Below are 24,007 nucleotides of genomic sequence, written 5' to 3'. Positions count from 1 at the left end.
TGATGTGTTGTTGCATTCTATTGGCCAGAATTTTATTGAGTATTTTTGCATCTATGTTCATCAGTGATATTGGTCTGTAATTCTCTTTCAATGCTGCATCTTTTTCCGGTTTAGGAATTAAGGTGCTGCTGGCTTCATAGAAAGAATTTGGGAGGATTCCCTCTTTTTAGATTGTTCTGAATAGTTTGAGAAGAATTGGAGTTAGTTCTTCTTTAAATGTCTGGTAGAATTCAGCAGTGAATCCATCTGGTCTTGGGCTTTTCTTTGTTGGGAGGGCCTTTATTACTGTTTCAATTTCTGTGTCAGTTATGGGTCTGTTTAGGTTTTCTATGTCTTCCTGGCTCAATTTAGGTAGGTTAAATGTGTCCAGGAATCTATCCGTTTCTGATAGATTTCCCTGTTTGCTGGCATACAAGTCCTTGTAGTAATTTCTGATGATTCTTTTATTTCTGTGGTGTCTGTTGTTATGTTTCCTTTTTCATCTCTGATTTTATAGATTTGGGTCTTTTCTTTTTTTAGTTAGTTGGGCCAATGGGGTGTCAATTTTGTTTATTTTTTCAAAAAACCAGCTCCTCATTTGGCTGATATTTTGCAGTGTTTTTTTGGATTCAATCCTATTGATTTCTTCTCTGATTTTAATTATTTCTCTTCTCCTACTAGATTTGGTTTTGGTTTGCTGCAGATTTTCTAGATCCTTGAGATGACTTGAAAGCTCATCTATTTGGTGCCTCTCCAATTTCTTGATGTAGGCACCTAGTGATATAAATTTTCCTCTTAACACTGCTTTTGCTGTATCCCATAAGTTTTGGTATGTTGTGCTGTTATCCTCATTTACTTCCAGAAAATTTTTGATTTTCTTTTGATTTCTTCTATGACCCATTGTTCATTCGGGAGCATGTTGTTCACTCTCCATGTGTTTGCATATGCTCTAGGGATTCCCGAGTTCCTAATTTCCAACTTCATTCCTTCACGGTCTGAGAAGCTGCATGGTATGATTCTAATTCTTTTGAATTTGCTGAGACTTGCTTTATGGCCTAGTATGTGGTCAATCCTAGAGAAGGTTCCATGCACTACTGAGAAGAATTTAAATTGTAAATGGTTTATGTGTAGGATGACAAGTTCCGTAGATATCTGTTAGATCCATTGGGGCTATAGTGTCGTTTAAATATACTGTCTCCTTGTTGATCTTCTGTCCTGTTGATCTATTTCTGAGAGTGGAGTATTGAAGTCCCCCAGTACTATTGTATTGGGGTCTAAGTCTCCCTTTAAGTCCCTTAACAAATCTTTTAAATAAACCGGTGCCCTGCAATTAGGTGCATATACATTGATAATTGTTATATGTTCCTGTTGAATGGATCCCTTAATCATTATATAGTGCCCCTCTTTGTTTCTCTTAACAGTTCTTGTGGTAAAGTTTATGTTATCCGATATTAAGATGGCTACACCCGCTCTTTTTTCATTTCTGTTGGCATGGTATATCTTTTCCCAGCCTTTCACTTTCAGTCTGTATGCATCTTTGTTGGAAACATGTGTTTCTTGTAAGCAGCAAATAGATGGGTTTTGTTCCTTAACGCAGTCAGCCATTCTGTGTCTTTTAACGGGAGAGTTAAGTCTATTAACAATCAATGTGACCATTGAGAAGGAGTAACTTTGCCCTGCCATTTGCCAAAGATATTTTCTAATATATGCTTTGAGTTTCCTGTGATCTTTTGCTGTGAGGTTTCCTTCCTTTACCTTCTTTCATATTGGTGACCATGTTTCTGTGTTTCTGTGTGTAACACATCTTTAAGCATCTTTTGCAGGGCTGGACGAGTGGTGACAGATTCTTTCAATTTCTGTTTGCTGCGAAAGGTCTTTATTTCACCTTCATTCACAAATGAGAGCTTTGCAGGATATAAAAGTCTGGGCTGGCAGTTTTTCTCTCTTCGTACCTGGGCTATGTCTCGCCATTCCCTTCTAGCTTGTAGGGTTTCTGATGAGAAGTCAGCTGTGAGTCTAATTGGAGATCTTCTGAGAGTAATCTGGCGTTTCTCTCTTGCACATTTTAGGATCTTTTCTTTATGTTTCACTGTGATGAGTTTGATTACAACATGTCGTGGTGAAGATCTCTTTTGGTCATGTTTACTAGGGGTTCTATGAGCTTCCTGTACTAGGATGTCTCCGTCCTTCTCCAAACCTGGGAAATTTTCTGCTAGTATCTCACCTAAAAGGCCATCTAATCCTTTCTCCCTCTCCATGCCTTCAGGAACTCCTAGAACACGAATGTTGGGTTTTTTAATAGTATCCTCTAGATTCCCGACAATATTTTTTAGATTTCTAATTTCCTCTTCTTTTCTTTGGTTTGCCTGTTTCCTTTCCTGTTCTGTGTCTTCTGAGTCCGATATTCTCTCTTCTGCTTCACCCATACTGTTTTTAAGGCTCTCTAATGTGTTTGTCATTTGATCTATTGAATTCTTCATTTCATTATGATTTCTCATCACTATCACAGTTTCATATTCTACTAGTTGTTTCATTACATTTTGATTCCTCCTTAATATTTAATTTTCATGAGAGAGATATTCTATCTTGTCCATTAAGGATTTCTGTAGTTCAAGAATTTGTTTTTGAGAACTTCTTAATGTTCTTATCAATTTTTTGAGATCCGCTTCTTGCATTTCTTCTATCTCATCATCTTCATAATCTTGGCTTGGGGTGTCTTTTTCATTTGGGGGCATAGTAGTGTCTTCCTTGCTCTTGTTACCTTGGTTTCTACATTTATTTGGCATACTGGAAATATTCTTTGGTTCCTTCGTTGTTGTGCTTTTTTCTCTTAATACTATGACTCTAGATTAAGTGGACTGTCTGCTTTTGATGGATCCTTAGAGGCTGTGATGGGTGTGGCCAAAGAGCTCTGTTTGGTTCTTCAGGGTTAATGGTATACCAAAGGTGACTCACCCAGATTGTCTCTCACCGGGTTGCCAAGGTTACCGAGTTTGTGTACTTGGTGAGTTCTCTCGCTTCTCCTCAGATTTTCAGTTTCAGTTCGTTAGCTCCACAAACTTTCACTAGATTCTAACCTCCTGTTATTTCTCCCCACCAGAGTCAGGTTTTTCTGCTTTGCTAATGGCCAGCACCATTTTACATACATAAAATTGTGCCTGCTCTTTGTCTTGCTCGGCTTTGTAAGGTGAGTAGAGAGGGAGGCTAGTATCCATGCTGGTTCCCGTTATTTATTCGTTTTTTTCTCTCCTCCAGTCAGCCTGGTGAACTTTCCCCAGTGGGGCCTCAGGCCTCGTTCTGCCTTTACCTGCCAATGTCTCGTGTTCCTGGGGTTTTTGTCTCACCTCCCCTTCCAGCACTGGCACGCAGACTCTGCGGCTGGGCTTCCACGCGGTAGGCGACCTTGGTCTCCCCGTAGGTCCTCTGTGTCACATCCACTAGATCCAGAAGAGTTTCCTCTGCAGTTTTTTCCTGAGTCTTTTCCGGAGGCTACAGTAACTCCACTTTTATTAAACTATCTTTTCCCGGATTATTGGTGCGTGCCCTCACTATTCCGCCATCTTGGCTCTGCCCCCAATAATATTTTCTTAAATAATCCTTACTGTCTTCTTTGTCATGGGGATTACTGTCTTACTCATTGGCTCTAGTATAGGAATAAGCAACTAGAATCATAATCTAAGTAGACACATAAAACTTAAAAGCTCATCTAGGGGCCAGCATTGTAGATTAGCAGGTAAATCCATTGCCTTCAATGCTGGCATCCCATATAGCAGTTTGAGACCCAGCTGCTCCACTACCAACCCAGCTCCCTGCTAGTGTGCCTGGGAAAGCAACGGAAAATGACGCAAGTCCTTGGGCCCCTGCACCGAAATGGGAGACCTGGAGGAAGCTCCAGCCTTCTGGCTTTGAATTGGCCCAGCTCTAGCCATTGTGTCCATTTGGAGAGTGAACCAGTGGATGGAAGACCTTTCTCTATCTCTGCCTCTCCTTTTCTCTGTGTAACTCTGCCTTTCAAATACATAATCTTAAAAAAAAAAAAGCAAACAGTTTTTTTAAAAAATGTTATCTAATCTTAACCTCTTGCTTTGCTGATGGAAAAGCAGACTCCAGGAGGCTTAGTAATCAACTCAAGACCTCAGAGTAAATTAATCCCTGAGCCAAAGCAAGAAGTTGGATTCCAAATTACTTCTCAAGGATTCTTCACTACATTTTTTATAACTTGGCCTTTTAGAGAAACTAGAATAAAATTAAGCAAATCAAACTAGTTATCACAGTGCCCAACATCAGAAAACTTTTGGTGTTCAGTTATGAATGACCATATGGAAAAAAAATTACTTTTTCTACTTGTTCATTATTGTCTAAATTTAGTACCTAATAGCAGCTTAGGAATGATGAATATCTTCTCTAAAAATAAATAATTCATAATTAAACTCAAATAATTATTTGAAAATCTAACAATACTTTCCATAAGTCTATAATATAGACTTATGTTGGAATATAAGAATAAATATAGAAATATAGTGAAATATATATAGAAATAGATATAAGAATAAATATAGAAATATATTGGATTTACACACATTCTCTGTTTTAAATATGACCTTGCATTTACTATAGATACATAATTTTTAATAGTTTCAATCTTAGGTTTAAAAACACTCTTGTATCTTTAAATGTAAGCTAATAAAACATTTAAAGAAATATCTGGCCTCCAGAGGATCTTTGCTATTTAAGATATCATGTACACATATACATGCCTGGACACACACATTAGACTTCCTTAAGTTCCCTGAACAAAGATGTTCATGAATCAACAGGTCTGCATATTTGGGGAGGTAGTGGAAACTCTCTTTTAAAATGTTTGCATAGCTGGGGCTGGGGCTGTGGTGAGGTTAAGCCTCCTCCTGCATCACCTATGGGCAGTTCATGCCCCAACTGCTCCTCTTCCAATCCAGTGTCCTACTAACGGCCTAGGGAAGCAGTGGAAGATGGCCCAAGTCCTTGGGCCCCTGAACCAATGTGGGATACCCAGAAGAAGCTCCTGGCTCCTGGATTCGGGTCAGCCCAGCTCTGACTGTTGGGGCCAGTGGATGGAAGACCTTTCTCTCTGCTTCTCCCTCTCTCCATCTGTAACACTGCCTCTCAAATAAATAATAAAATTGTCTTTAAAAATGTTTACAAAGATATACCAGGACTTCTTGATATTTTATTCATGTCTACAAAGGCCAAATCTATAACATTTTTAAATCTTGGCACAGGTCATGATGCTATACATTCTGCTCTTCTACAAGATGCACTATGACACTAATAGCAGCTTCATGCCAGTATACAAAATAAGACTATTGTTACTAAACACAGATTGTTCTAACTTTCATGCCCATTCCTAACCCTGGACATGGTAAGGAAGTTTTTGTTTTTTGTTTTTTTGTTATTTATTTATTTGAAGGACAGTGTTACAGATAGTCAGAGGCAGAGAGATGTCTTCCATCTGCTGGTTCACTCCCCAGATGGCTACAACAGCCAGAGCTGGGCTGATCCGAAGCCAGGAGCCAGGAGTCTCTTTCAGGACTCCCATGCAGGTTCAGGGGCCCAAGGACTTGACCCATCTTCCACTGCTTTCCCAGGCCATAGCAAAGAGCTGGATTGGAAGTGGAGCAACCAGGATTCAAACTGGCGCCTGTATGAGATGCCAGCACTGCAGGCGGTGGCTTTACCCACTACAACAGCACCAGCCTGATAAGGAAGTTTTATAGTAACTGGATCAGAATATTCAGAATATATTTCTAACTCTAAGGTACAACTGGAAAATGTCCAAGAAACACTTATGGTATCCCAAGGAATAATGTAGAGTTGTGTTAACTTTGGTCCATTGTCTACTCAGAACAGACATTCTCAAAATTACATGTAAGAAACTAACACATGATGGCCATTGGAAACCATATTAGTCTATACTGTATTTATGAATTTCCCTTTAGGAAACATCAGATATTTATGAATTGGTAGACTCACAAAACCAGCAACTGTTAAATAAGTATTTTATGAATTTCACAATGTTCTCCAGGTCACACAGGTAGAAGGAAAGGTAAGATTCAGGTCTCTGATACTGAATCTATGTTCTCTTTAGCAATGTTAACTCTAGACGGCCAGTGTGAAGTTTCTAGAATGATCATGATACATCTCAGAGATCATTGTTGGAAAAATGAATCAGAACAGTAACCTGACTATGGAGAGAACTTCGACATTTCCTCAAATTATACTTGACCTAGATACACACATTCAATCTATAAATTATGAAGGTTAAGACACTAAAGTAATCCATAAGGAGACAAAAGAATTATTCCAACAAGTGTGACAGTGAATCATGAAATTAAAGCAGAGAAATGGAAAATATCTGATTGTTGTTGTCATAGGTAAGTTGCTGTGACTGAGTAGTGCCCTCTCACCCCCCAATTCATAGTTGAAGTCCTTCTCCCTCCCTCAGTGTGTACTTGCAGATAAAGCTAATTTTAGGAGCTAATTAAGGTTCAATGAAGACATAAAGTGGAGATACTTATCTCATAGATTGGTAGCCTTCTAAGAGAGAGAGCTCTTTCTCTCTCTTTTTATTTAGTTTTTTAAAAATTCTTTCCCAAAGAAAACTTTTATTTTTTAAGGAATACAAACTTCATGCTTTTAATAAATATAACTTTCGGAATATAGTAATTCTTCCCACCATACCCAGCCTGCCACCCACCCCTTTTCCACCTCCCTCTCCTATTCCCACTTTTATTTTTTACTAAGATCTATTTTCAGTAACTTTATACACAGAAAATTAACTCTATACTAACTAAAGAGTTCATCAAATTGCAAGGAAAAAAAAGTTCCTCAACAGTTGAGACAAGGGTTATTCAAAGTCATTGCACCTCGAAGTTGATTTCACTTTTTTTTAAGCATTCTTTTTTCTTGAGAAACTTAATTAAGTTTAAAAAAGAACCCAAGAATGATATATGTTTTGCGAGCACTTAGACATAACTTATGAGACATAAGAATATCTTCTACTCGATACACTAAAATGAAGTAAATATTTGAGAACAAGTTTTACTATTAACTTTACAATATAACTCTTTAAGGACAGAAGTCCTGCATTGCAGGTGATGCACAGTGTCTCTTATTGTTAATTTAGCAATTAAAACTCTTATGTATGATATCAGTGATCACCTGAGGCTCTTGACATGAGCTGCCTAGGCTATGGAAGCCTATTGAATCCACAAACTCCTTAGAATTTAGACAAGACCATAAGCAAAGTGGAAGTTCTCTCCTCCCTTCAAGGAAAAGTACATCCTTCTTTGATGACCACTTCTTTCCACTGGGGTCTCATGCACAGAGATCCTTCATGTAGGACACTTTTTGTCACAATCTTGGCTTTTCATGCCTGAAATGATTTCATGGGCTCTTCAGCCAGACCAGAATGCCTTAAGGCTGATTCCAAGGTCAGAGTGCTACTTCAAGCGATTGTTATTCTACATGAGTCTGCTGTGTGGACTACTTCCCATGTTGGAGCATTAATCCTTTTTAATTCTGTTATTATTACCAAACATGTAATCCTATTTATATGATCACTTTAACACTTAATCTTATCCATATGATCACTTTAACACTTAAAATGCTACTTTTACCACCCATCTTAAGGGGATTTGGGGACCCATGGCAAGTTTTTAAACTGTAACTTATTAAGCAATGTATGCAGAACTTTATAGCTTTACAGTTAACAAACTTCATGTATTTCATAATTACAACCTTAGGAATATGGTGATTCTTCTCAATGTGCCTGCCCTCCTACCCACACTCCAACCTACTTCCTCCTACCTCACTTATTTCCACTATTATTTTTTACTAAGATCTATTTTCAGTTAACTTTATACACATATGATTAACGCTATGTTAAGTAAAGAGTTCAATAAATATTATGAAAAAAGGAACAAAAAACTGATTATCAACATTTGAGACAAGGGCTGTTCAAAATCATTGCTTCTCAAGTTGTCAATTTTACTTCTACAGATTGCCTTTTCGGTGCTCTATTAGTTGTCACAGGTCAGGGAGAACATATGATATCTGTCCCTTTGGGACTGGCTTATTTCACTAAATATGGTATTTTTCAGTTTCATCCATTTTGTTGCAAATGACTGGATTTTGTATTTTTTGGTTTTTGTTTTAAACAGCTATATAGTATTACATGGTGTACATCCCCTAATTTCTTCATCCAGTCTTCAGTTGATGGCCATTTGGGTTGATGTCTTACCTATTACAAATTGACCTAAAATAAACATGAGGGACAGATAACTCTTTCATATGTTGATTTCATTTCCCTTGAGTAAATTCCCAGGAGTGGAATGGCTGGGTCATATGATAGGTCTGTATTCAAATTTCTGAGGTATCTCCATACTGTCTTCCATAGTGGCTTAACCAGTTAACATTCCCACCAACAATGGATTAGGGTACTTTTTCTCCACATCCTCTCCAGCATTTGTTGTTTCTTGATTTCTGTATGAAAGCCACTCTAATGGGGTAAGGTGAAACCTCATTGTACTTTTGATTTGCATTTCACTGATGGCTAATGATCCTGAGCATTTTTCATTTGTCTGTTGGCTATTTGGATTTCCTCTTTTGAAAATTATGTTTAAGTATTTTGCCCATTTAATAACTGGGTAGTTTGTTTCGTTGTTGTTGAATTTCTTAATATATATATTCTGGATATTATATATTCTGGATATTAATCATTTATCAGTTGTATAGTTTACAAATAATTTCTCCCATTCTTCAGGTTGTCTCGTCACTTATGTTGAGTGTTTATTTTTCAGTACAGAAGATTCTCAATTTGATGTAATCCTATTTGTCAATTTTGGCTTTGATTGCCGGTGCCTCTGGGGTCTTTCAAAGAACACTTTGCCTATGCCAATGTCTTGCTGGGTTTCTCCAATGTTCTCTAATAATTTGATGGTATCATGTCATAGTCTTTAATCCATTTTGAGTGGATTTTTGTGTAAGATGTAAGGTATAAGGTGTAAAGTAGGAGTCTTGCTTCATACTTCTGCATATGGAAATCCAGTTTTCCCAGCACCATTTGTTGAAGATACTGTCCTTGCTCTAGGGTGATTTTAGCTCCTATGTCAAAGATAAAGTGGTTGTAGATGCTTGGATTGCTTTCTTACATTTCTGTCTATTCCATTGATCTATTCCTATGTTTTGTACCAGTACCAGACTATTTTGATTACAACTACCTTGTAGCATGTCTTCAAATCTGGTATTGTGATGCCTTTGGCTTGGTTTTGGTTGTATAAGATTGCTTTAGTCATTCAGGGTCTCCTGTGTTTCCATACAAATTTCAGCATCATTTTTCTATATTAGAAGAATGTCCTTAGCATATTTATTGGTATTACATTGAATCTGTAAATTGCTTTCAGTAGTAGGGACATTTTGATGATATTGATTCTTCCAATCCATGAACATGGAATATTTTTTTGTATCTTCTTCTATTTCCTTTTTTAGTGTTTTGTAATTCTTACTATAGAGATCTTTACAACAGTTGGTTAAATTCATTCCAAGTTATTTGATTTTTTTGTACAACTGTTGTGAGTGGGATTGATATTAGATGTTCTTTCTCAGCCATAGCATTGTCTTTGTATACAAAGACTATTGACTTTTCTGTACTGATTTTATGTCCTGCTAATTTACCAAACTCTTCTATGAGTTCCAATACTCTCTTTATGAAATCTTTTGGATCTCATATGTAGAATCATGTCATCTGCAAATAGGGATAGTTTGACTTCCTCATTCCCAATTTGTATCCCATTGATTTCCTTTTCTTGCCTGATGGCTTTTGCTCAAATTTCCAGGACTGTATTAAATAGCAGTGGTGAGAATGGGCAACCTTGTCTGGTTCAGGATCTCAATGGGAATGCTTCCAATTTTTCCCCATTCAGTAGGATGCTGGCTGTGGTTTTGTCATAAATTGCCCTGATTTAGGAATGTTCCTTCTATGCCAAGTTTGTTTAGAGTTTTGGTCATGAAAGGGTGTTGTATTTTATCAAATGGTTTCCCTGCCTCTATTGAAATAATCATATGGTTTTTGTTCTTCAATTTGTTAATGTGATATATCACATTGATTGATATGGGAATGCTGAACCATCCCTGCACACCTGATATAAATCCCACTTGGTCCAGGTGAATGATCTTTCTGATATGTTGTTGGATTCAATTCTCTAGTATTTTGGTGAGGATTTTTGTGTCTGTGTCCATCAGGGAAATTGATTGTAATTCTCTTTCTCTGTGGTATCTTTTTTCAGATTAAGAATTAAGATGATGCTGGCTTCATAGAAAGAATTTGGGAGTATTCTCTCCCTTTCAATTGTTTTGATTCAGCTTGAGAAGAATTGGAGTTAGTTCTTTTTTAAATGTCTGGTAGAATTCAGCAGTGAAACCATCAAGTCCTGGGCTTTTCTTTGTTGGGAGGGTCTTTATTATTGATTCAATTTCTGTCTTGGTTATGGGTCTGTTCAAGTTTTCTATGGCTTCATAATTCAATTTAGGTAGGTTGTATACGTCCAGGAATCTATAAATTTCTTCTAGGTTTCCCAGTTTGTTGGCTGGCATATAGCTCTTTGTAGTAATTTTTATGATTCTTTTTTTTTCTGTGGTATCTGTTGTTACATTTCCCTTTTCATCTCTAATTGTATTAAGTTGGTTCTTCTCCCTCCTTTTTGGGGTTAGTTGAGCCAGTGGTGTGTTAATTTTGTTTATTTTTTCAAAAACCAGCTCTTTGTTTTGCTGATCTCTTATAGTTTTTTGTGTCAATTTTGTTTATTTCTTCTATACTTTTAATTATTTCTTTTCTCCTACTAGTTTGAGTTTGGTTTGCTTTTGTTTTTCCAGGTCTTTGAGATGCATTGATAGCTCATTTATTTGGTGCCTTTCCAGTTTCTTGATGTAGGCACCAATTGCTCTAAACTTTCTTCTTAACACTGATTTTGCTGTATCCCATAAGCTTTTATATGTTGTATTGGCATCTTCATTTGTCTCCAGAAATTTTGTGATTTCTCTTTTGATTTCTTCAATGATCCACTGTTCATTCAGGAGCATATTGTTCATTGTCTGTGTTTGCATATGTTCTAGAGTTGCCTATTTGCAGCTTCATTCCATTGTGGTTCTAGAGGATGCATGATATGATTTTGATTTTTTTGAATTTGCTGAGACTTGCTTTATGGCCCGCATATCCTAAAGAAAGTTCTCTGCACTGGTAAGAAGGCATGTATATTCTGCAGCTGTAGGAAAAATCTTTAGATGTTTGTTAGGTTCATTTGGTCTATAGTGTTGATTAACTTGTTTCCTTGCTGATTTTCTGTGCGGTTGATCTGTCCATTGCTGAAAGTGGGGTATTGAAGTCCCCCATTACTATTGTATTTGAATTTATGTCTCCTTTTAGATCCATTAACATTAATATATGTTTATAATAGTTACATCTTCCTGTTGAACTGATCCTTTAATAATTACATAGTGCCCTTCTTTGTCTCTTTTAACAATTTTTGTGTTAAAGTCTATTTTGTCTGATATTACTATGGGTATACCAGCTCTTTTTTGGTTTCTGTTAGCATGGAATATCTCTTTCCATCCTTTCATTTTTGGTCTAAGTTTCTTTCTTGATGAGATGTGTTGCTTATAGGCAGAAAATAGATGCATTTTATTTTTCAATCCATTCAGCCATTCTGTGTTTTTTAACTGGAGAGCTGAGGCCATTTACACTCAAGGTGACTATTGATAAGTAACGACTTTGCCCTGCCATTTTCCCATAAATATTCCTATTTTTTACTTTGGGTTTCCTTTGTATTTTTTTTTGACAGGCAGAGTTAGACAGTGAGAGAGAGAGAGAGAGACATAGAGAAAGGTCTTCCTTCCGTTGGTTCACCCCCCAAAATGGCTGCTGTTATTATTTCACTAAAAGGGCCTTCTAATCCTTTCTCTGTTTCCATACCTTCAGAATCGCCTAAGACCCATATGTTTGGCTATTTGATGATATCCTGTAAATCTCCAACAGTGTATTTTTATTTTCTAATTTCTTGTTTTTTTGTCTGACTGTAAAATTTCCTGCAATTTGTCTTCTAGGTCAGAAATTCTTTCATCTTCTTCACTGATTTTGTTAAGGCCTCCCACTGCATTTTTTATCATAATGAATTCTTCATTTTCAGGATTTCATTTTGATTTCTCTTTAAGATCTCAATTCCTGGGGAGAAATTTTCTTTCGTGTTGTGCACAGCTTTTTTTAGTTCATGGATTTCCTTCTGATTACTTTTAAGTAATCCTATAATCAATTTTTTAAATTCCATTTCTGGCATGTCTTCAGTCTCTTCATCTTCACATTCTAGTATTGAAATGTTGTGTTCCTTTGGGGACATTATGTTGTCTTCCTTATTCTTATTTCTTAAATTGTATTTATTATTTGGCATTTGTGGAGATACTCGTTGGTTTCTTCTTTGTTTTTTCCCTGTGATGACATTAATTTTTGGACTATGCTTCTGTGGATTAGTGGAGAGTCCACTTTTCAGTGAATATCTAAAGGCATGTGATGGGTCTGACCAGGGAGCTCTTTTCAGCGCTCCAGGATGAAAGGAGTGTCCAAGGTGAACACCAAGGTTGGGCATGGCACACCTCCTATTTGTCTTTTCTCTCTCTCATCAGACAGTTTTGTTCAGTTATGTTGGTGTAGTCTCCACTCACTTCTTCTCCTCAAAGGAGACTAGTGCATGGGTGCTAGCCCCAGTGAGTATACTATCCATCCTCACTGCTGCAAGAACCACACAAAGTGCAGTCTTCAGTGTGAGCACAGATTCCATAGCAGTGACCCTCACCAAGAATTAGGGAGCCCTAAGTGTGTAGAGTTTCCCACAGTGACTGCCCAATGTCCCAGCCACGCTCTGAGCCCTCCCACACAGCCACAGTATTTTCACAGACCTGGCACACAATCCTCCCATAGTCCCAAGCACCCAGCCCCCTGTCAGCTTGCCCTGCCAGACTAAACCATCTCCACTCAGCTGGTTGCTGGATGCAAAGACATGAGCTGGTGTAGCTGTTACATATATCCAAAATAGCACCTGCCCTCTATCAGCTTGTACAGGACACTGGTTGCAAGGTGGTTGGGGAGAGAGAAATGAGCCTCCCTCTTTTTTCTTCCTCTAGTTTGGCTGGTATACCGTACCCTAGAGGGCTCCAAGCCAGTTTCCCTCCAGGCTCTTCCTACCACTTTATCACCAGTGGCTTGGGTTGCTACAGACTGATCTCTCCTCACTCCAGTGCTGGTGCTGAGGTTCTATGCTACTGTGGTCCTGAGTTGTGCATGTCCACACCCTCCACATAGATCCATAATGTCCTTCCAGTTTGGGTGGAATTCCCTTTGCCATTTGTCACCTAACTCTTCCCTGAGACTTTACTCTCTCTACTTTTGTAAAACTATATTCTCCTAGACTAGAGCAGTAAGTTCCCACCCTATTCCGCCATCTTAATCCCCTGCTCTTTCTCTCTTAATAATCACATACTCAGGAAGCCATGGAGTACACAGAATGTAGGTGGCCATCTGCAGGCCAGAAGAAGACTGATCACCAGAGCCTGAACACTGAGGCATGCTGCTGTTGGGACTTCCATACCTCCAGAACCATGAGAAAATAAATATTTGTTGCATTTTTCTATGGCCACCTAGACAGACTATCACTAGAAAGACAAACAAGTAAGAGGCTGGAGTGTAGAAACAAAACTTAAATATCTCCAAGTCCAGAGTTAGAGGATAGTTTAGAGGTCAGAGTCAGAATCCAAAACAAATCTGAGATGGTGCAGGGCTATCACCTAAGCAAGATCCAACCAATATTTAGAATACTAAGAACTTCAGGATTAGAATTAAACTAGGTAACTTCCTTCTATACCTTCTACAACTTGCAATACTTTAAATTACTTAACTCTGTCATTCTAACTCAAGTATTTTACAACTAATTCTAAAATGGAGATAATAGTGCCCTTATCACATAGCAATTGAGAGGATTAACTGATTAGATATTAAAAGATAAGTGCTTGTTGCAGTATCTGACAATGAATTGGAAACTTGGGGTCTGAAACTACATTCCTATATTCATACCTCATGTGTTTATTGCATACTATCTGCCAGACAGGATTACAGTTGCTAAAGATAGAGCAGTGAGCAAAACAGAAAAAAAAAAAAAAAACAGCAACTCAAAACTACCTTCATGGGGCTCACATTCTGGAGTTACATGGCCAATCAAAAGATCCAGGAGTTGACAGGCTGTCTGTTATGTGCCACATCCAAAAAGATCTTTTGAAAAAAATTGTATTTATTTGACAGGGTAAGAGAGACAACAAGAGACAGAGGGAAAAAAAAAAGAGACCTTCCATCCATTTGTTTACTCCCCAAATGGATACCTGTAGCTACATCTGGGAGAGGCTGAAGCCAGGATCCAGGAATTCCATTTGGGTCTCCCATGTAGGTCTCCCAAATGGGTGTGTGAGTGGCAGGAGTCCAAGCACTTGGGCCATCTCCTGCTCTCCCAGGCTCATTAGCAGGGAGCAGGACATTAGCAGAGCATCAGGACTGGAATCAGCACTCAAAACAGGATGGCAGCAGCACACATTATGCCACAATGCTAGCCGCAAAAACATCTTGCTCTGAGCAACTCATATAGTCAGTCCCTGGCTGAGAGTGGCTAAATATGTGAAAAAAGACAAAGAAAATGTGTGCTGTCAAATAGCTTGTCACATATATAGTAAATATTACTCATTTCTTTCTCAAAAGTGCATGAAGAACTGTTTGACATGGCATTTTGTAAGAAAAAAAAAAAACAATAACTACTTATCACCTGATTCTCTAAAAGCCTTTCTTCTCCCTCATCACTCCCCCTTAAAAAGACAGGCTTTACACAAAGACAGCCATCTCATCCATTGTCCTGTAATGGTTTTTTGCTTTCCTGAACCTTGTCTCGGAAAGATTTCAGCTGACAGGAGGAAACATTTTAAAACACGTTGGGGAGTTAAAGCTTCACAAGGACCCATTTCTGAAAGGGACCCCTTCCTCTTTCACACTCGCTTTCTTGAATGCCTGAGTAGGACAGCATCCCTTCCAGTTTGTGTTGATGTGTGTTTCCCCTTTTCTTGTCACCCTCCTCTTACCCCCTCCATTCAGAAGGCAAGTTGATATCATGAACGCTCGCTCATGAATAACTAGAGAGTGTATTTTGCTTTGTTTTGTGTCCATGTATCGTGTTCTTTGCAGCGTTTGTCTTTTTTCATCACTCAGGTGCAGGCTGATTGGTAAATGGATTTGTTTCATTTTTAAGATTTACTTATTTTACTGGAAAGGAAAGGGACGGAGAGAGGAAAGACAGAGAGATACCACCCATTATCTGATTCACTCCTCAAATGACTGCAACAGCTAGGATTAGGCCAGACCAGATCCAAAGCCAGGAACTCCCAAGAGAATGGGAAGGTCCAAGCACTTGAGCCAACATGTGATTAGAACTGCAGAGGAGTCAGGACTTAAACTGGCAATCTGATACAGGATTGTGTTTCCCAAATGGTGGTTCAACCTGTTATACCACGTCACCCGCCATTTTTCACATCTAAAAATCAGCTACCCAAGAGATGTCTCTGCAGTGGCCATGTGGGAAAATAGTTCATTGTTTTTGTTGCTATAGAAATATCCTTTATTGGGAGTGAGCTTTTTGCATAGTCCATTAAACCACCACCTGTAAACCTAGCATCCCATATGGGCGCCAGTCAAGTCCTGGCCACTCCACTTCCAATCCAGCTTGCTGCTAAGGCACCACCTGGGAATACAGTAGAAGATGACCCAAGTGCTTGGGCCCCTGCGTCCAATTCCAACCTCCTGGTGTCAGCCTGGTGCCGCTCTGGCCATTGTGCCCATTTGGGGAGTGAACCAACTCCTCAAGAGGGAGGGAAGATTCTCTCCCTCTCTTTGAAACTCCTTCCCCCTTTCAAATAAATAAGTAAATCTTTTTAAAAAATATTCTTTGGTGCTTGCTTCGATAGTGCACAAACTAAAATTGGAACTATACAGAGATTAGCCTGGCCCCTGTGCAAGGATGACACGCAGATTCGTGAATCATTCCATTATTTTTATTCTGTTCTACAAAAAGTGCACTATGGGAATTGGGAATCCATATGATTAGCTACATTTGGAGGATTGGCTTCACAACATTCCCCTATTTCTTTGTGACCCATCTCATGGGTTATGAGTCTTTAATAAAAATTGTGTGTAAACTTTTTTTTTCAGATTGAAATTATACGAACATTTGATAAAATAAAACCTTGTTAGATTGAGTTAAAAATACCCTTTATTTTTCTTTCTTATTTTGGAGTAACCTGTTTTCATGTACATGAGGTCTTCAAAATGGAAAATGCACTTTATGACAAAATTATGCATAGATTTCAAATATTTTTGCAACAGATAAAATTATTTTTAAATTGTTTTTCCATGAAATTGTGAAGTACCCTCACAAAGCTGTTCAAAGACAGAACAACTAAGGGAAGCATTAGTATCTTCTGCTAATCGTTGTATGGTTAAATAAAAGAAAGAAAAAATACGTATTTTTGCAAAACATCAATGAATCAATGAATAAACAATGTGGCAAATAAGCAAGCACTAGAAACAATACTGGAAGCAAACTGGACTTATTTCAAACTTTTTTCATATTTAAGAAGAGTTTTTAATATTTTTTCTTCTTCCCGTATCAACACATAAATGTACTACTTTTGCTCCTCTACACAGAAGTTTTCTTGCTTCAGCAAACTTTTCAAGGTTACCATGCAGACACGGAAAATGTAAGATTGCACAGGTAGCCTCTTTTAGTGCACAAATATAAATTTTAAATGCCAAATAAAAATAGCCTTTGAACAGCAAACAAACTCTTATAAAAAGAAACTCTTCTTTCATAACTAGAACACCTCTCATAGGACTAAGTCCTTTGTTAGAATAAATTCTAGAAATTAATTTCAAAGTAAAGACCTCAGTGTTTGCTTTTTTCTTGTGAAACCAATAAAATGCTGGCAATGAGTGCAATAATGTGCCACTGCAGTTTAGAAATAGGGACATTTAAGAACATTTGAGGAGACAGGTATGTTTGCCTTGATTGGAACATTACACAATGCATACATGTATGGAAACATCACAGGGTATTGCCTTCTGTGAGTTCCTCACTGAACAGAGAAGAAGGCAGCTTTCGAGCAGGATTCTCACCTCTGGCAGAACAGCAGAATCACCTACAAGTAGCCAGAATGTAAGTTAAACCCTCAGAAAAGAATTGGTATATAAGACATAAAAATAGATTTCTATGCTCTTTAGAAACCAATAGATGTTTAATAATTACAGTTTCCCCTATTTTGGGGGGAAGAGGAATGGAGGTGACATGGGGTTGTTGCTTACCCTGAGTAGATATTCAGTAAATGCTGTTCTGCCAATCCCACTCCACTTTCAGCCGAAGTCCTGTGGAGCTTAGTTGAATGACGTCTCTACCTGCGAGTAAGCGAGCATGTGTATATAACACTCTGTGTGAATGAAACACAAGATTAGTTCTTTCAAAAATGTTCCGTTGGTTGTGACTAAAGATAAAAATAAAAACTGCAAGTTCTGCAAATGATGCAAGTGGCTTTTTCTTACAAGGTACCCATTTATAGTTTCCACAGCATTTGTTTGGCTTTCTTGAAAAGTCCTTCATTCAAGGGCCACATTGCAACCATGGATCACTTATGTATAATTTGGTGGATGATAGACATTTGAAATTACTGTGACAGGTGTCTTCACATTGTTTCTGCTGATCTGATAAAAAGCATATTGCCAGAAAAGAGTGTGGAGAACGTAAAGTTTCAGAATCAATTTGAAGCACACTTTTGAAATGAGAATTGCTATAAAGAAGCATTTAAGGAAGGGAGGAGGTGAGGATAAAAGTTCTTGAGAAAATACAGTTGAAAATGCAACTCAGTAAAATAAATTTATTTCTTCAATGGAGACTATATATAAAGTGCTATAACTTATTCACCATTATTATTGTCTTTGAACTTGTTTTCTGCTATCATCCACATGATGGCCCAGGAAGCCCATAAGAAAACCAGTAAAAACATCTTAAATGTTCTTGGTGAAATACTTCAACATATTTCAAAATAAGAAATGGGAGTTGACTAAGACAAAAACTGAACACTAAAAATTAAAAATATAAAGAATTTCTTTTATGTAGAATGGTGCATTAGTGCCAGCACTAATCTATAAAACCAGAAATAGCTGTGTTAAGTAATATATGTGGGAATAAAAATTGTTTTTATATTATTTTTGCTATGGAGGATAACATTCCAAAATTTCATTATTTTTTTAATCTTGACTTAGGAAAAGATTAAAAATCTTGTCAAGGAAAGTCAAGGAAAACTGCTGTGGCAATTTTAAAAATAAGGATCCCACTCATCTCTCTGCAAGTAGCTCCTTCTCTTTCTTCTGGGTCCTTTCCCTCCTGCACCCTCCCCCAGACAGTTCATCTACTTTCCCTTAGCCAAAGGCTTTTGTGAAATGTACAACTATTTCCAATGATCTTTGTAAACACCCCTTGTATATCAGAGATGCCACCAGCTACTGAAATTTGACTTCAGTTACTTTTTTGAATTTTGGATACAAAGAGCATTAACCAATTCTCCGAATTTGTCATGGTCAAAATATAATTATCCACAGATGATTTATTAGATTTAAGGCCCTTTCATGAGTATTGATGATACAGATCTTCATTATCTAATAACAATGTTCATAAGACGCTTTATTTCCAGCTCCATTTCTCTGATCCACTAATGGGTGCTGATTTAAAATTTTCTGCTATTCTAGCTGTAGTATTCCCCTGGAAAGTCAGATTATAATGATACAGCAGTATGAATCAAGACCTTCAGCTACTTTAGTTGTTTAATATTGGTCTCTATAAATCTTTTCTATTCCATTTTAATCATCCATGTAGTTACCAGTAAGTATATGTCTTCAACTCAGTTCCAAGCATAACATTCCATAGCTTAGCATCCTTTCCACTTAGCACTTTTCTTTACAGAGTTAGTATGAGAAAACTCTTGAACCAAAACATGAGACCTCTTGTTCCAGCTAAATGCAATAACCAAATGGGAACATTAGCATTAACACACCCCAACTCAAACATTTTTTAAAATCTTTTTGTATATAACAATTTGTTCTGTCACTAAAAAGGAGGAAAATGAAGTGCATTTATCATATATGGACTTAATGAATCAAATGGTTCATCCATTTTTTAACAAAGTGTGGAGAGTATCTGGAATATCCCAATACTGGTCAAAGAAGCAGAGAGTTAATAAAGGAGATAAACATGGTCTTAGCCCTCACACAGCTTAAAGTCTACTTAGGGACACAAGAAAACACTCATCTCATGGTGTGATAGGGACTATCACCCTATCATGGTGTGATAGGGAGAGACCAGAGTTCTAAGGATCTGGAGAGAGGACATCCATAGATAGAACTGTGAGAGAAATCTTCCTGATGACAATTAACATCCAAGCAGAGAGAGAGAGACAGACAGACAGACAGAGGCAAAATTAGCCAAGGTGATTGAGAAGTTGATGTAGACCAAGGAATAAGAGCCTGACCTTTCAATGTTATTGGAAAAGTTCTGGCTGAATGAGTGAATAAGGACAGGCCAGAGTGAGATCAAATGAAGCTCTAGAGCAATTAGGACCCCAGTCATATGAGCTCACAATCAGTGAGACACAGGAGGAGGGGCAGCTTGGGAGCATGAAAGAAGTCGTGAAGTTTTGGCTTGAGAAGCCTATGGGTAGTAACCAAGTGAGGTTTCTGATAGTTACAGGCTGCATTATCAATAAGTAAAGGATGAAATTTTTGAAGTTATGGTTTAGTTGGTAAATTTAAATTAAGAGATAGCTGAATAAAAATGCTCAGGATAGCTAGCCATCAGGGAAATGCCAATAAAAGCCACAATGAAGTTCCACTTCACCCCAGTTAGAGTGGCTGTTATCCAAAAATAAAAAAAAAAACAATGGATGTTGGTGAAGATGTGGAATGAACGGTGCCCTAATACACTCTTGGTGGGAATGTGAACTAGGAAAACCATTATGGAAGACAGTATGGAGATTCCTCAGAGATCTGAAGATAGATCTGCCTTATGACTCAGCCATCTCTCTCCTGGGAATTTATACATAGAGGGAATGAAATCAGCATGTGAGAGAGCTATCTGCACCACCATGTTTATTGCAGCTCAATTCACAATACATAAGATATGGACTCGACCCAGATGTCCATCAACTAATGACTACATAAAGAAAATGTGGTACATGTACACTGTGGAATACTACTCAGCCATTAAAAAAGAATTAAATTCTGTCTTTTACATCAAAATGGATGCAACTGTAAACCATATATCATATGTTTTCTCTTATGTGGCAGGTAATGTAGAATACAAAAAAGTATGTTACAATGAAACAGCATCGTGTGATATGATTGTTTTCAGTCTTGTGATTGTTGAATATTACAGTTAGTGATGAATTAATCCTGTGATTATAGAGTAAATTGAAATTATGTTTTTGTAAAAATTAAAACAAGAAGGAAGGAGGGGGACTTAGGTAGGGAGAGGTGTAGGAGGTAAGGATGGTTGTCTTCTTAGAACTGTACCTATGAAATACATGAAACCTGGTCTCTTTATATTAATAATTTTGTTTAAATATTATCCCCAAAATAAATACAATTTAAATTTGGAAAAAAGAGCTAGCTGAATTTCTCAAAAAGTTTTGTCTGTTTTATTAGAAATTTATTTGACTTTTTTCCTCTTGTCCATTTATAATTCACTAGTGCTATATCTGTAGCCCTTTTTCTCAAGAAATTTCAAAGTTACATGCTTACAAATGCTATTGATGTGTTGACTTGTTCTATTCCAATTACTCATCTTTAATGTTTCTGTGCTTTTTTCCAACCATAAGCAGACAAAATTGAAAATGCTGGGGTCGGCCATGAAGAAGTACAAAATAAAAAATATAAAATAGGCTCTAGTGTTACATTAAAAGAGTTGATTCTGTGGAAGTTTAATTCCCCATGCTTGTCAAAAGTTGTTAAAACATTGCTTGCCTTTTTTGAATATAAAATGTAGGCAGACATGTACTAATATATCAAAAAATGACACTTTGTCAAAGAGGGCTTTCATGGGAGAATGTTCTGAATAAAATGTTTTCTTTTAAAAAGGACCCAACCTGTTTAACATTCCAAAGCAAACACAAAAGAACACAAAATGCCTGAACTCTCTGCCAGTCATAACTGTCAGTTTCATTTACCCTTTACTACTTTTTTGTATTCCAAAAATATTTTCTCAAAGGAATTATTGGTTTTATGCCGTGATAACCCTGGTTTGAAGTCAAATAAAAGTAGCTCTGACCCTACTCACAATGGATTCTTTTCAGCCTTACTAGCACGTCTAATAGTGTGATGATGACGTAGTTGGCCATGTCTACCATAGTCCCAATGTAATTATATGTGAAGCAACAATGCTGTTATCTGTTAGGAACACTTGCTGCGGCTAACTGCATTTCACTGTCTGGCAGATGAAATACTGAATTAAAATCTCCAACTAGTTTCTCAAGAAGTTTTTTTTTTTTTCCCCAGTAATTTTAAAATCTTTTAGCCTCGAGGAAGACAGTAGCCTGAGAAGAATGGGAAAACAGATGGTATTTAAATGGCCTTAGCAAGATTAACCAAGCAGATGTGCCTGTGAGTCACCTTTTCTGTTCCTCAGACAGTCGCTCCCCATTATGATTGCTCTATGATGATTCCCAACCCTTTGAGTCTTCTGAGGATGTCCAGAGTTAAGATACTGATCAACATTGAAATGTTAAACTGCAGATCAATAGATGATTGACTGTGACCACAATCTAATACCACTTTATCTAAATAAGAGAGGTATTTGTGTGTAGTTCCCATGTGCATTGCAGAAAATACATCCAAGTCCAGATCCTGAGTGGGAAGCGGTCAGAATAACTCGAAGAAACAGAAACAGATGGCAGTTGAGGTATGGATTAACAGTATCCTGGAACACCACATAGTAGTGCCCGTGTGAAAAGAAAATGAATGCCCTGTGCAGCTTGACTTGATGTATAAGCTGAGTCTGCTTTTACAGTCTGCTCTCGATTAAAATGCCTGAAGGGTTATTGGTGGGAGTGGAGGGGGTAGTTGTGGAAAGGTTTGAGCTAATGTCAGAGAATGGTGGGAATCTATTTCCTCAGCTTCAAAGGTTCATTGGAGAATAGAAAACTCAAGTTTTAGTAAAATATTAGACAATTCTGCACATCTTGGTATGAGAAGATACTAAGCTTGAGGCAAGAGATTTTAGTTACTTAAAGCCAAGCCAAATGTACAAATGGTCAAGCCAAGTAGCTCACACTGTTACTGCAAGAGAAAACACTATTTTGTAGTGATGGTGGTAGTGCAGGAGGTGGAAGCAGTGGTGATTCTTCCCTTAACCAGAGACGCTGAGCTGCGGAACTGTGAATTGAAGCTTCAGATCTTGCCTCCATCACTTAACAATTATGTGAGCCTGGTCAAGTGCCTTAGTCTCTCCAAGCTTGATATCATCCATTTGTAATATGAGCCTAAAACTACTTCATCAGGCATTTAGTTCAGTGCCTAATACTTATTTAATAAATGGTAGCAATAATCATTAATAGACAAATGTGCACAGCGTAGTAGTTTTTCCCACCAATCACCGGGATGGTTAGATATTCATGAATGTAGTTTCTCCCTGCACCAGGAAGCCCCTTAGAGATAACTAACTACTCAAGGGTTTTAGGATATTCTCAGTTTCTGGAGAGTGGGAATAGTTGTTCTGCATTTCTCTCTTCTTCCTTGGGTTACTATGTATACAGACCATGCCACTTGTTTAAATACAAGTTAAAATTAGAACCTTTCTCTGAACACTTTCTGATTACATTTATTGAGCTCCCTCAAGAAATTTTATTACACTGATCATTACATACACATGAATCATCTGCGAAAACCAGCAGTTCCTCCTAAATGTATTAAGACCAAAATTAATGTCTAAAACTTAGATCCCTTTAAAGTTTAAACAATCATATCCTTGCTATTGGCTATTATTGCCTGGGAGGTTAAAGCATATGTCTTTTGTGCAAAGGAAATGTCAAGGACATATCAATATTTGATTCTATTTCACATTAGCCATGCCAGAGATGCTACAGTGGTACGTAATGTAAACAGCTCTCTGTGAGTCCACTACTGAAAGAAACAAAAGTTGCAAATTGATCCTAATATACTTCAATGTTAAAATTTTACAGCACTGTTTAAGCTATTTTGTGATTAATTTCAAAATGGATGAGGCAGTAACATTTAATTTTAGCTAATTATGTTTAAATTAAATATAAGCATTTAAAGTAAGCATTTTAATTAAATACAAGGCTCAGGCAACTAATTATTAAAAGTAGAATTGGTAACTTGAGATTTATCATTCTGAACCCCTTGTACCACATTTCTAATGACTTCTTCTCACTACTTAAATGAAAAACTAAATGTATCTCCCGGTGTGGCAGCTAGTCAAAGATAAACTTTTCTTGGGTCATGGCTGTCAATTTGATACTGAATCAGAGCAGAGAAATCTGTAAAATTGTAAATACTATATACTCTAAACTTTCTATTTTTTATTAATATTGAAATATACTTGTATGTATAGTTGAATTAGCTGCGTCATATAATTCAAAGTAACTATCATTTAGCCTAAGCTCACAGTAAATGTTTTCAAATTTAGTGAATAAATGTATTGCTAAAGTTTACAAAATATCTTTAAATGGACTTTCTTTTAAAACCATTTATTCTTCCATCATCTTACCTTCTATTTGAATTTATCCAATTAGAATTCTTCATAAAACTGAAGTGCATTGATGCATAAGTTTGAAGTGTGTTCTATTATCTATTGCTTTT

General features: G+C 37.3%; 1 protein-coding gene and 1 non-coding gene across 2 annotated transcripts in view; both read left to right on the top strand.

The window, feature by feature from the left end:
* HS3ST5 (heparan sulfate-glucosamine 3-sulfotransferase 5) overlaps positions 1 to 24,007 on the top strand; it is a 212,907-nt gene that overhangs the window by 72,277 nt on the left and 116,623 nt on the right. The window lies entirely within an intron of this gene.
* LOC133757218 (U6 spliceosomal RNA) lies at positions 16,041 to 16,144 on the top strand. Its single transcript, XR_009865595.1, has one exon. It is a non-coding gene; the product is annotated as a U6 spliceosomal RNA (small nuclear RNA).

This window comes from Lepus europaeus, chromosome 3 (assembly GCF_033115175.1).
Source record: "Lepus europaeus isolate LE1 chromosome 3, mLepTim1.pri, whole genome shotgun sequence".
In the NCBI taxonomy this organism is placed as follows: domain Eukaryota; kingdom Metazoa; phylum Chordata; class Mammalia; order Lagomorpha; family Leporidae; genus Lepus; species Lepus europaeus.
Note: the sequence above shows the minus strand (reverse complement) of the source record. Positions and strands in the feature narration are given on the sequence as shown.